The following is a 13,834-nucleotide window of genomic DNA, read 5'->3' as shown; positions in this document are numbered from 1 at the left end:
TAACAAAAGTTCGGGAGACCCAAGAAATCATCCATAGAAGTTATGAACCTCAAAAAGAAGGAAGATCAGAATGTGGATGCCTCAGTCCTTCTTGGACGGGAGAACAAAACAGGGGGTGGGAATACATGGTCAAATAGAGGAACAGGGATTGAAGAAAAGATCTATAAAGACTGCTTCACCTGGAGAACTACCCCATATGCAGCCACCAAACCCAAGTACTATTGCTGATGCCAAGAAGTGTTTACTGGCAGGAATCAAATATGGATGTCTCCTCAGAGGTTTTCCCAAAGTCATATGGGACCCCAATAAAAAAGCTAGAGAAAGGATTGAAGTAGCTGAAAGGTTTCCACCATTATGGGAAGAATAACATCATCATCAGCCAAGGCACTGAGGTGGAGAGGGTGATTGGGAGAGGGAGCACCTTCATGGAAGCAAGTTGAGGGGAAGGAGAGAGAGGAGTGGGGGGCATAACATTTGAAATGTAAATACAGAGAATATCCAATAAAATTGAAAAAAAAAGAAATGAAGGTACAGTTTTTTTTTTTATGAGTGTGAAGATATATCATATGAATATAGTCTCTGGAAGGTCAATCCTACTTCATCTCAAAGTGGTCTTGATGGGCTAACCAAAAAATACAAAATTGGGTGAATATGAAATAGGGATGAAACTGAGATAAATTGGGGAGGGAGTGAATATGATCAAAACATTTTATATGAAACTCTCAATGACTAATTTTTGAAAAGATGTCTTCACAATCCTGTATTTCAATTAATTTATGAATATGATGTCTTAAATTAAGACATGATCCTGTATGTGTCCAATATACAAGAGCTTTCTTACAAGAGGTGAGTAACTATAGTATTCCAACAATGTACTTTAGAGTTTATTTCTCAAGATATATTAACCATGAATGATTGTTTAGACTATCACATTTACTGTGAGCACTTCTATCCACAAATCAACAAGTCATAAATTTTAGTGTATTTATTGGGATTAGGTACTGGCCCCACCAATGCTTGTCAAGCACAGTTCATCACTATATGTATTCATGAGTTCATGAAATGCCAGAAGAGGGTAGCTGTGGTGACTCTTTCTTAGTCCATGCTCAACTCTTGTAACATTTTACAAGAGATTTTTTAAAAAATCAAATAAAAACAGGGTTATAATCAATATATCTGTGTATTAACAACTGTAGAGACATCCTAAAATAATAGCTAAATTAACAAAGATGAAGAAAGTGGCTGGTAAAAAATGATAAACCTAGCCCAGAAAAAAACAGTGAGGCCAAAAAGTTACATAAATAGAACTGCTAGTATTTCATTACAAATAAAACAAATCTATAAAATTTTGGAAACTGACACACATGGAAAGGAGCATGACATTTTACCAAGACACAAACATTTTGTGCCTTCCAGTATTGGTTGTGTGACTTGAAAGAAAACACTATTCAGAGTACTGATAATGCATATCTACAAGAGAAAATGTATTTATTTCTCAATATTTAAGAAACAGGTACTGATGAAATATTTTTATTGTGCCACTTGTTTCTGACAGAGAAGAGTTTTAATGTTTTGGCAAAACTTTATAAAGTCACAATCATATTTGCTTTGATTTTTGAAAAGAGCCTTCATAGTTTCCACTCCCATGACCACTTTTTTTATCCTATTGTGATACAAAGTGAAGAAGCCTTTATTTTTGCTTTTTATCTGCCATTATAATTCTCTTTTCAATCAAATAGTTCCTCCATTGCAGTGCATAATTTTAAAATATTTTCATAAATGTTCTTCTTTAATTTCATCAATGTATCCCATTGTTCAGCTTAGAGGTAAGCAAGTTGATCCTAACAAGATTTGGACCCTACAATATCTGGTATATATGAAGCTTCAGTTGAAATGTAGTTAAAATGAATATAAATGTCTTATTTGTCATTAGTTTGTTATAATAATTCCAGAAAATAGAACCTTGTCTTTAAAATCTAGAGACTTTTTGATAACACATAGTACTTTTAATATTTTTAGAGTTTAATTACTCAAAGTTAATTCACTTTTGAAGTCAGAGAATAGATATTACAAGTCTGTAAAGTTAAAATTATTTTAAAACATTAAAGAGAAATCAATCAGTGTTCATTACAAAGTCCCCAGTAGATAAACTGTAAACACTGTAAAAGACATGGTAACAGAAATAGGACTGGTCCTTGTTTTTTTTTTTTTTTTTTTTTTTTTATTAGAGGACTGTACAAAATAGATAATGAAGGTGACATTTATAGATTTCACAATCTCTTTTGTAAGCAGTTAATGATAGAAACAGAAAGAAATACTAATGACCTATAAAAATTACTTCAGGCTGTCCTTAAAATAGCAGGAGAAGGACAGCAGGGTTCTGGCACTGGCCATGTCTACACAATGGCAGCAGCTGTTTCTTGCTTGTTAATGTTAGTTCTTAGGAAGTAGCTCTTGGGGAGAGGATTGTTGACAATTCCATCTATAAAACTAATTGCTTACTTTCAGCTAATCAAAAGGAGACTCACCTCTAGAGACTAGAATTTGTTTAGGAAGTGCCACGAAAACAGTCTTTGAAATGGGATTTCCGTCAGTTCAGTTTTAGAATCACACTGGAAAATTCTCAAGGGCTGCCTTTCTTCTGGTTCCTGTCAAAATATCAACAATAGAGGAGTAAACAGTTCTGTAAAACCACTCAGAAGAACATCTTAAAATCTCAGAAATGACTGAAACATTTCCACTGTAAAAATGATTCTTTTTTTGGAATTGTTTTATTTATATTCCAAATGCTGCTCCCCCCTCTTGGTCCCCCTCCCAGAGTTCTTCACCCTAGCCCCACTCCTCTTTGTCTCTTAGAGAGTAGCTCCCCCTTTCCAGGGCATCAAGTCTTTACAGAATTAGGCACATCCTCTCCCACTGACAAGGTAGTCTTCTGCTATATATGTGCCAGGGGTTAGCTCATGTATGCTCTAGAAAGTCCCAAAGACATGGACTTTGAGAGGCTCCCAGGACTCAGTAGGGATGACCTTAGCCAATGTACAAATTATTCTTAAACAAAGCATAGTAAGCAGCACTGTACAACCTTGTAATAGAATCCTATGTTCTCTATGCAATAATTTCATAGATCTAATGTCAATGTATAGAAAATTCTTGGAAGAATTAGGGAATTTCTACATGTGTGAAGAATCATTAATCCCGCTGTAATTACATTTCTAAAAAAGTACTTAATTTCTAGAATCAACAGTCTAATTAAATAGAAAATCAAATCTGGAGACTTTGTTAAATAATTTTGTAGTTTCTAAAATGTTAAATGTAGAAGTATCATATGATCTAACAATTCCATTTCTAGAAACATACCTAAAATATAAAATATACATTTATGTTACTATTTATAGTAGTGTGATTGAAATAGCCAGAAATGAAAAAAATCCTATATGATATTAAACTGAAGAATCAGTCAATAAAACATAATATAAACTAGCAATGGAATGTTATTCAATAACAAAGCAAGAATGAATTAATAACACCTGTCACAGTATAAATGATCCTTGAAACATTATGCTTCATTAGCTGAGTATGGTAATATAATTTGTAATATCAACACTTTGAAAACTGTGGTAGGTGAATTGTGAGTTCATTGTCAGACTACAATAAATAGTAAGTTGAATTCAAGATAAACATGAACTCTGTAGTGATGCATGGTATCAAAAAATGTTAGGTAAAAGAAGGCAGTCTTAAAGGACTATTGTGTGCATCATCTACATGATATGTCTTCAAATAGTGAATTCATCCAAATGAAATATTTTAGTAGTTGTGGGAACTTGGTATGTGGTCAGGAGAATATGACTAATTTTAAGTGATTAATTTTGTAATGGGTGTGATTAACATGTGAATTTTCCATGTGTAGAAATACTTATCACAATGAATCCCAATTGCTATTGAAATACGTTAAAAATTGAACAAAACAAAACAAACAAAACAAAACATTATAATAAGAAACTTTACAAGTGCTCTAAAATTAAATAATGATGTTTCATAATTATAAATACACTAAACACCATTAAATTATATACTCTCATTTGTGATTTAAATTTCTGCAAATTTTGTCTCACCAATTAAAATAAAATAGTGATAAACAAGACTTTTCAACATGCCATACATATATCAGGCATTCATTACTGTTCTTTGTATTAAAATATCAATAGACTATGCTTAGACCTCAATTTTGAGGTTAGAAGATATTGGCATCTATTCAGTATCTTGCCACCTTCTGCATACATGTTCTTTAGTCATGTAATCATCTGTGCTTTATTCCATTCCTTCATCACCGAAGTTGAAATAATAGTGCTTGACTCATAGGATGTTTATGACAGACAAATGTATTATGTGCAAAATAACTTAAAACTATCAAGGATTTGGTAGACACTTCATATGGTAAATTAATTCATAGCTTTAAACAGAAAGCAACAACTTTCCTTTGCTCTTCTGGATTCTGATCATCTCTTGTTCTGAGGCCTGGTAATACCAGGAAACTCTAATTGAAAGGTTTTTTAGCTGGCGATTCCTCAGGAAATTGGACATAGTACTACCCGAAGACTCAGTTATTCCACTTCTGGGCGTATACCCCAGAGAAGCTCCAACATACAACAAAGACACATGCACCACAATGTTCATAGCAGCCCTATTTATAATAGCTAGAATCTGGAAAGAACCCAGATGTCCTTCAGTAGATGAATGGATACAAAAATTGTGGTACATTTACACAATGGAGTACTACTCAGCCATCAGAAACAATGACTTAACCAAATTCTTAAGAAAATGGATGCATCTAGAGAATATCATCCCGAGAGAGATAACCCAGTCACAAAAGAACAGACATAATATGCAGTCACTGGTAATTGGATACTAACCCCAGAAAGCTCTGAACGCCCCAGAAACAACTCACAGACTTTATGAAGTTCAAGAAAAGAAAAAAAAAAAATAAAGAAAAGAAAAAAACCATTACACACCAAGACAACTTTGACTAATTCCAAGTTACATCCTGTTTTACACGTACTTTATGATCATTGTAACTCGTAAGATCTTAATGCACACTATCAAACCTTTAAAAAAAAAACCAAGTACTGACAAAAATGTATTCGTATACTTTTATGCAAAAAATGATTAAAATTTGTACATTTATCTTTGTTTTTAAAATAAAGTTGTTCAATAAATAAAAGAAAGGTTTTTTAGTATCTACTACATGGTATGGAGTTACTTTCATATTTTATGTGATCTTAAGCTTCTAAAAGTCAAGAATTAATTTTTTCTTTGCTCTGATTACATGTAAACTAACAATGTTTGTACACACAATTTCCTTGAATATTGAATCTTGGTGAAGTAAGCAAATGCAAAGTTAAAACAGAGTTCAGAGAAGGTACTTAGATAGTTAGCCTTCAAAAATTCATCAGTGTTTAAAACTCTCTGTGAGAAATGAAAACTCTGAGCAAGGAAATTAAGCTCGTATTAATGAAAGAAGCTCATTCCTTGGCAGAGAAATGGTAGGAGATTTGTGTAGAGTAAAAAGGAGATACGCCAGCTTTAAGAAATTTTAAGTTCAGTTCATGTGGAATATTTTAAAGAGATTTGTTTACACTTAGGGAAGTTGAAGTTTTGTGTATGCATGTGGGTGTGTGTACACATGTATGTGAGTGTGTTTACATATGTGTGTTCACATGTGTGTAAAAGAAGTTGTAATTTCAGAAAACACTGTCAATTTAATAATACATATATACTTTTTAAAATCAAGGGATTCCTTAAAAAACTGAAGATTTTGATTTCTGAAAACTACCAGTGGAATCCCAGTGCACATGATTTTACCTCCATGTTCCTTAGCTGTTCTTTAGCTAAATAAAAACACTTGGTGAAATAATACTCAACATTTCTTTCATTCCTACTATATTTTAATTCCATTTTGCTTTTCTTCTAAATACTTTACATTTCTAGTAAAGATATATGAATAATAGGTGATACCTGATAATTTAACTATAGCAAGATTTTATAAAATTAAAGCCTAAAACTGGCCATTTTTCATATATAAGTTATATTCTCCATTTAAAATTAATATTTCATTTTATTTGGTAAATTATATAAATGCTACACAAATCACAGAAAAATTAAACACAAAATCACAATGAAATAAAAATGAGCATATATTTAAAGTATCTTATATTAACAATGTTTCATGGAAGTAGGAGAATAAAGACAATTTCTTTGCACATTTTGCTGTCCACATCAATACGTGGATAGCAGGATGGAAGCAAATCGACTATGAGTTGTTATGACATATGAGTAAACATCTAATCACATGGGAGTTATTTGCTAACTCCCTTCATCATACTATTGTTTATGCAGCAAAGGTTTACCTACTAATTTGCCTTTGGATTGTTGTTTGATATGAAGATTTTGCTCTAAAGAATTATTTTCATCGGATCCTTTGGACTTTCTATTTGGTTATATTTATTCTAACTGGAGAGTAGTGCTATTCATGATCAGTGCTGGGTTAAACATTAAACAATTCAATTTTTGCTCTTGTCACTGTGTTATATATTTTACTGGAAATGTGATAGAACAGCCAAAATATTTAACTCATGTTTTGGACTGTAGTATTTTTTGTATACCATGTTGAGTTTTAAAGTTAATATTGGTTGTTTTCTCTTTTGCACAGACAGAAGTTAAGCAGAGTTTAATCCAAATAATTCTCCCAAATAGAAAGAACTTTCTTTATAAACCAGATATCTAATAAAAATGGGAATTGTAACAAACTGAAATTAGTGAGTTAATGCCAACTGAACAGATTTTCTATCTTAAAATTTTACATTCTCATTTACTTTCCATTTGTTAGCTACCAGAAGATTTAGTTATGAGTGGCTCCATTTCCACGGATAGTGCTGGATCCTCAGTAATATATATTAATCACATTAATATCATCCGTTCAACAAAAGGAATCACACAGTACTAGATATCCAAAACAAGGGCATCTTAGAACTATACATGGTAATAACTAGTGATTACTTTACTTTTCTTACTTTACTCTTCTTACTAAATATTAAAAAAGAAACACACTAAAATACAAGGAAGAATATAACATTAAATATAGCATTAAACCTTGACAATAGCTTATTTTGTATACTTCCCAAGCATGTGAATCAATAAATTTTATATTTTGTATAAGTTTGAGTTGGACTTTTGTAATCTAATGTTTCCTCACTGATATATATTGAGTCTAAAAATTCTTTTTTTTTCCTATTTGTTAACTTTGTCAGCCTTAATTTATTTCTCTTCATATTTTTTTTATTTTTTAAATGACTTTATTTTTCAAAACAAAGATAAATGTACAGATTTTAAACATTTTTTGCTTAAAATTATACATTTTTGTCAGTACTGTTTTTTCAGACATTAAAATAAATTTTACATAAAACCATGTGAATATATTTTTTAGTCAGTACTTGATTTTTTTCAAGGGCTTGACAGTATGCATTGAAAACCTACTAGTTGCAATAAGCGTAAAGTACATGCAAAACAAAACGCAACATGGAAATAGTCAAAGTCTTCTTGTTTTGTGAATATATGTATATTTTTTGTTTTCTTTATTTCTTGGACTTCATACAGTCTGTGAGTTGTTTCTGGGGGAGTGCAAGCCTCTGGGGTTAGCATCCCACTATCAGTGACTGCATATTATGTCTGTTCTTTTGTGACTGGGTTATCTCACTCAGGATGATCTTCTCTAGATGCAGCCATTTTCTTAAGAATTTGGTTAAGTCATTGTTTCTGGTGGCTGAGTAGTATTCCATTGTGTATATGTACCACAATTTTTGTATCCATTCGTCTTCTGAAGGACATCTGGGTTCCTTCCAGCTTCTGGCTATTATAAATAGAGCCGCTATGAACATTGTGGTGCATATATCTTTGTTGCGTATTAAAGTGTCTCTGGGGTATATGCCCAGAAGTGGAATGGCTGGGTCTTCAGGTAGTACTATATCCAATTTTCTGAGGTATCGCCAGACAGATTTCCAGAGTGGTTGTATTAGCTTGCAACCCCACCAACAGTGGAGAAGTGTTCTTCTTTCTCCGCAGCCTCGCCAGCATCTGCTGTCATCTGAGTTTTGGATCTTAGCCAATCTGACTGGTGTGAGGTGGAATCTTAGGGTTGTTTTGATTTGCATTTCCCTGATGGCTAAGGATGTCCAGCACTTCCTCAGATGTTTCTCGGCCATTCGGTGTTCCTCAACTGAAAATGATTTGTTTAGCTCTGTACCCCATTTTTTAATAGGGTTATTTGATTCTCTGGTGTCTAGCTTTTTGAGTTCCTTGTACACCTTGGATATTAGGCCTCTATCTGATGTGGTGTTGGTAAAGATCTTTTCCCATTCTGTTGGTTGCCGTTTTGTTTTCTTGACGATGTCCTTAGCCTTACAAAAATTTTGCAATCTCATTAAGTCCCATTTGTTAATCTTTGACCTTAGAGCTTGAGCCATTGGTGTTTTGTTCAAGAAATTTTCTCCTGTGCCTATGTGTTTTAAGGTTTTCCCTACTTTTTCATCTAATAGTTTCAGTGTATCTGGTTTAATGTGGAGATCTTTAATCCACTTACACTTGAGCTTTGTACAAGGAGATAAGAACGGGTCTATTTTCATTCTTTTGCATGTTGAGTGCCAGTTGGACCAGCACCATTTGTTGAATAGGCTGTCCTTTTTCCATTGAATGTTTACTGCTCCTTTGTCAAAAATCAGGTGACCATATACATGAGGGCTCATTTCTGGATCTTCTATTCTATTCCATTGATCCACCTGCCTATTTCTGTACCAGTAACATGCAGTTTTCAGCACAATTGCCTTGTAATATAGCTTGAGGTCAGGGATAGTGATTCCCGCAGATGACTTTTTGTTGTTGAGGATGGATTTCACTATTCTAGGTCTTTTGTTATTCCATATGAAATTGCACATTGATCTTTCCAATTCCATGAAGAACTGGGTTGGAATTTTGATGGGGATTGCATTGAATCTGTAGATTGCTTTTGGTAGGATGGCCATTTTAAGATGTTGATCTTTCCAATCCATGAGCATGGGAGATCTTTCCATTTTCTGAGATCCTCCTCAATTTCTTTCTTTAGAGGTTTGAAGTTCTTGTCATACAGGTCCTTCACTTGCTTAGTTAGAGTAACACCAAGGTATTTCATAGTTTTTGTGACGATTGTGAAGGGTACCTTTTCCCTAATTTCTTTCTCCACATGTTTGTCCTTTGAGTATAGGAAGGCTACTGATTTGTTTGAGTTAATTCTGTATCCGGCCACTTTGCTGAACTTGTTTATCAGCTGTAGGAGTTCTCTGGTGGAATTTTTGGGGTCACTCAAGTACACTATCATGTCATCGGCAAAGAGTGATGTTTTTATCTCTTCCTTTCCGATTTGTATCCCCTTGATCTCCTTTTGCTGTCTAATTGCTCCAGCCAGGACTTCCAGTACTATGTTGAATAGGTAGGGGGAGAGTGGGCAGCCTTGTCGAGTCCCTGATTTTAGTGGGATTGCTTCAAGTTTCTCGCCATTAAGTTTGATGTTGGCTGTTGGTTTGCCAGGTTCTGTTAATATTTTCTTTATACATTATATCAAAATGTTTCATGCTATTAACAGTCATGAAGAAGGTAGAGAGAGCCATTAAGTGAAGATGCACTTTCAAAATTATTAAAATTGTCAACAGTGTCTTAATCTATGTTTTTAAAAAGCATGTTTGAGAATATAAAAATGGTTATAAGTCTTATATGTTGTAGAAAGATAAAATAATTACTGCTGATTTTGCAGTTGGTATTTCAAAGATTTAAAATCTAAGGTGATATTAGACAGTGTATAGCAAAGTGTTTTATGCATAAATGCCATAAAGAACCTACTTCATGGCAGTCTGTGACTGTAAATGATCTGTCTACATAATAACCTAAGAAAACACTCCAAAGGAACATGTGTGTGTGTTTGTGTGTGTGTGTGTGCATGCCATACATACTTTTTGTCACAAAGCGTAATATTGTTACCAGAAAGATTATAACCAAAGAAAGGAACCCAAAGCTAGACATTTTAAAGATATAGTAACTGTATCATATAATGCTCAATGATGTACTCTGAATACAGTTTGTCTTTCAAGGGTTCATGTGCTGCAATGCTGGTAATCAACCTCAGTAAAGTAAGGTAATGTGGCATTTTAAAATTGCACCTCTCTGAGGGAGATTAAGGTTGATATATATATATATACATACATACATACATACATATATATATATACATATACATACATATATATATATATATATATATATATATATATAATCTCATAAAAAGCCTAGAATCTAATCCCTGACATATTTACTATTATCTTTTCTGGCTGTAGTTACTCCGACTATTGTGATACATTCCGTGCTGAGGTCTTTTCAGAGCTGAACTATGAGTACAAAGATGAAGTACTATGTATTTGAAGCTCTAGAAATATGAGCTGATTAGACTTTCTTATTCATAAAAGATTAACCTAATTTATATTTGTATAGTAAGGGAAAACTGACTAACATCAGATATTTTAGTGGTTTGAGGGTAACATTTTCCAAAAGAAAGTGTCTTTTTGGGAGATTAAACTCTCTTCAAACAGAGGCCAATAATTATTGTTAGAATACATTGAAATTATCAACATATAATATTAGTATCATCTCCATAACAATAAAAACCAGAAACTGTGGCTTAATTAGAGTTTCCAAGGCAAGCTTTATCTAAAAAGTATTCTATTTACAAGTAACATGTCTCAGGACACTATTAAGACAGGAAATAAATGTCAGCATTCAAACCCAACTGACTAGGGAAACAACTATCTTGTGAATTTCATAAATAAAGGCATTTTTTACTATGCTTTACAATTATGGTACATGATTCCAAATGGATTTTTAACTAGAAAAAGCTACAGTTTTTTTGCAGCTCTCCAATGTACTATAATAACAGTAGTGTTAGTTGATATATTTACTAAAACAGTGGAGATGAAATTCTGATATAATATTTTACATAGATTTATGGTATAGTGCAATAATTTTACATAGGCTTTGGACTTAATTTTAAACATAATCTAGAAATGAATTTTATCAGATAACACCAAGTTTTAATATAGAGAATAATTACTAGTAACTCTATGGAAAATATAAGTCATTAATAACTCAAGAGTTAAAAAGATAGCCTTGTGACAATGTTTGGTAGTTAAAAATGATTATATTTAATCTTTACACACCAAGAAAATTTTGACTATTTCCATGTTACATTTTGTTGTATATATATATATATATATATATATATATATTCTTTATTATTTTTTATGATCTTTGTAAATAGTAAGATTTCAATGCATACTATCAAACCTTAAAAAAATCAAGTACTGACAAAAATGTATTTATATCTATTTACACTAAAATGCTTTGAATAATCTGTACATGTATCTCTGCTCTTTTTTTTAAATAAAGTTGTAAGAAAAAATAATGAAACCTGAAAATTAAACTGAATTAAAAACTCCCTGTAAAAAAGCCATTTTTGCTTTGGGAACTGTCTCATCTTTCTTTCTTTCTTTCTTTCTTTCTTTCTTTCTTTCTTTCTTTCTTTCCTTCCTTCCTTCCTTCCTTCTTTCTTTTTTTTTATTTTTTTAAAATTTATTTAGTGGTAGTGTTACAGATCCAGCCCAAGGGCCAAAGGGCTCCTACACAGAGCACACCACATCATTTTATTCAGAGCTGACAAAATGATTTTTTTTGTTTTTTGTTTTGATTTTATTGGATGTCTTTTTTTACATTTCAAATGTTATCCTCTTTCCGATTACCCCCCCCCCCAGAATCCCACTATTCCATCCCCCTCCCCCTGCCTCTAAGAGGGTGCTCCACCACCAACCCACCCAATCCCTCCTGCCTCCCTGTCCTGGCATTCTAGTATACTGGGACACATGCTCTACTATGTTCATAACAGTCTTATTTATAATAGCCAGAAGCTGGAAAGAACTCAAATGTCCTTCAACAGAGGAATGGATACAGAAATTAGAAAAAAATGACTTCATGAAATTCTCTTGTAAATGGATGAAACTAGAAAATACCATCCTGAGTGAGGTAACCCAATCACAAAAGAACACACAGGCATGCACTCACTGATAAGTGGATATTAGCCCAAAAGCTCTGACTACCTAAGATACAATTCACTGACTGCATGAAGCTCAGAAAGAAGAAAGACAGAAGTGTGGATGCATCTGTCCTTCTTAGAAGGGGGAATAAAATGATCACAGGAGGAAATACAGAGGCAAAGTGAAGCAGCGACTGGGCCATTCAGAGACTACCTCACCTGAGACTTCCATCCCATATACAATCACCAAACCTAGACAGTGTTGCAGATACCAAGTGCTTGCTGACAGGAACTTGAAGCTGTCTCCTTCGAGGCTCTGCCAGAGGCTGACAAATACAGAGGCAAGATGTTCACAGCCAACCATTGGACTGAAAACAGGATCCCCAATGGAGGAGCTGGAAAAATATTGAAGGACATGATGGGGTTTGTAACCCCATTGGAAGAACAACAATATCAACCAAGCAGACCCCCCCAGATCCCCAAAGACTAAACCACCAACCAAAGAGTACACGTTGATGTACCCTTGGCTCCAGCCACATATGTAGCAGAGAATAACCTTGTTGCGCATCAGTGGGTGGAGAGGCCTTTGGTTATGTCTCATCTTTTCATGTTTACCCCCAAGTAGGCTTTTGCGGTACGGTTATGAATGCTTCTAGTTCTGAGATACAGTAAATACAATTCACCATTGACAGGCAAATACTTTGTAATTTTCAGTCCTAGATCTTTCCTTTACTAGATGATATTTTCCAGTAATGCAGAAATGAAGTTATGTTGTGACTTCATGATTATGGTATTTTAGATGAATATTATGAAGAAAAAATTAATGAATAACCATATTTTTCAATAAATAGGGAGTCCAATTGGAAAAAGAGCAGATGTTACAGAACTGTGTTCTTTATTTTTCTTTTTTTTTTTCTCTTTGTTTCCATAGAAGCTTTTTAGTTTATTTGGCCTTCTCAGAAGTCACATCACTCCATAACATCAAGTCACCACAGATCTATTCCTTTGGCTTCTTGCCAGCACCAACATTGGCCTTTGCAGTCCCCCTGACCTTCTTCATTCTGTTCTTGTGTTCCTTTGGCTGTTCACGGGAGGTCTTTTTCTTCTCATAAAGGCCATGCCTTGCAAGTCTGTGTTTAGGCTTATTCTTCCTTGCTTAATCTAAACAATCGTAGATCATGCCAAAGCCAGTTAGTTGTCTTGCCACCACTGAAGTGGGTTCTAAACCCAAACACAAAGATGACGTCTGGTGTGGTCTTATATATCTTGGCCAGCTTTTCCCGAATTTCTGTCTTTGGTACTGTTGCCTTCCCAGGATGAAGGACATCAATGACCATCTATTTCCTCTGAAGCAGACGATTCGTCATGAACTTCCTGGTCCGGATAGTTACCGTGTCATTCGTGATGGCTGTGGTGCAGGAGCTGCAGAGGAGGAAAAGAGGACCGCTCACTGCCGACCAATCATATCAACGCCTGTTCTCTATTTTTCTAGGTATAGGAAATTCATTGTAAAAATGAATCTATGATAAGAGGTACTAGAATAATAGCTATTCAAAGAGAACTCAGTATCAAAAAACATAAATTAGTCTTTTATGTTTAACAAATAATAGGTTTTCTGTCTTCATTTGTTGATCACATGTTTATATACTCATGTGAGTGTTATTTGAACTATAAACT

At 33.7% G+C, this 13,834-nt stretch overlaps 1 pseudogene across 1 annotated transcript; it reads right to left on the bottom strand.

The window, feature by feature from the left end:
• Positions 1-13,154: 13,154 nt before the first annotated feature.
• LOC308414477 (small ribosomal subunit protein eS24-like) lies at positions 13,155-13,551 on the bottom strand (annotated as a pseudogene). Its single transcript has one exon. The product of its transcript is annotated as a small ribosomal subunit protein eS24-like (transcript).
• Positions 13,552-13,834: the final 283 nt, after the last annotated feature.

The sequence above is a fragment of the Micromys minutus genome, assembly GCF_963924665.1.
Source record: "Micromys minutus genome assembly, chromosome: X".
NCBI lineage: Eukaryota > Metazoa > Chordata > Mammalia > Rodentia > Muridae > Micromys > Micromys minutus.
This window is presented reverse-complemented; position numbering and strand designations above follow the sequence as displayed.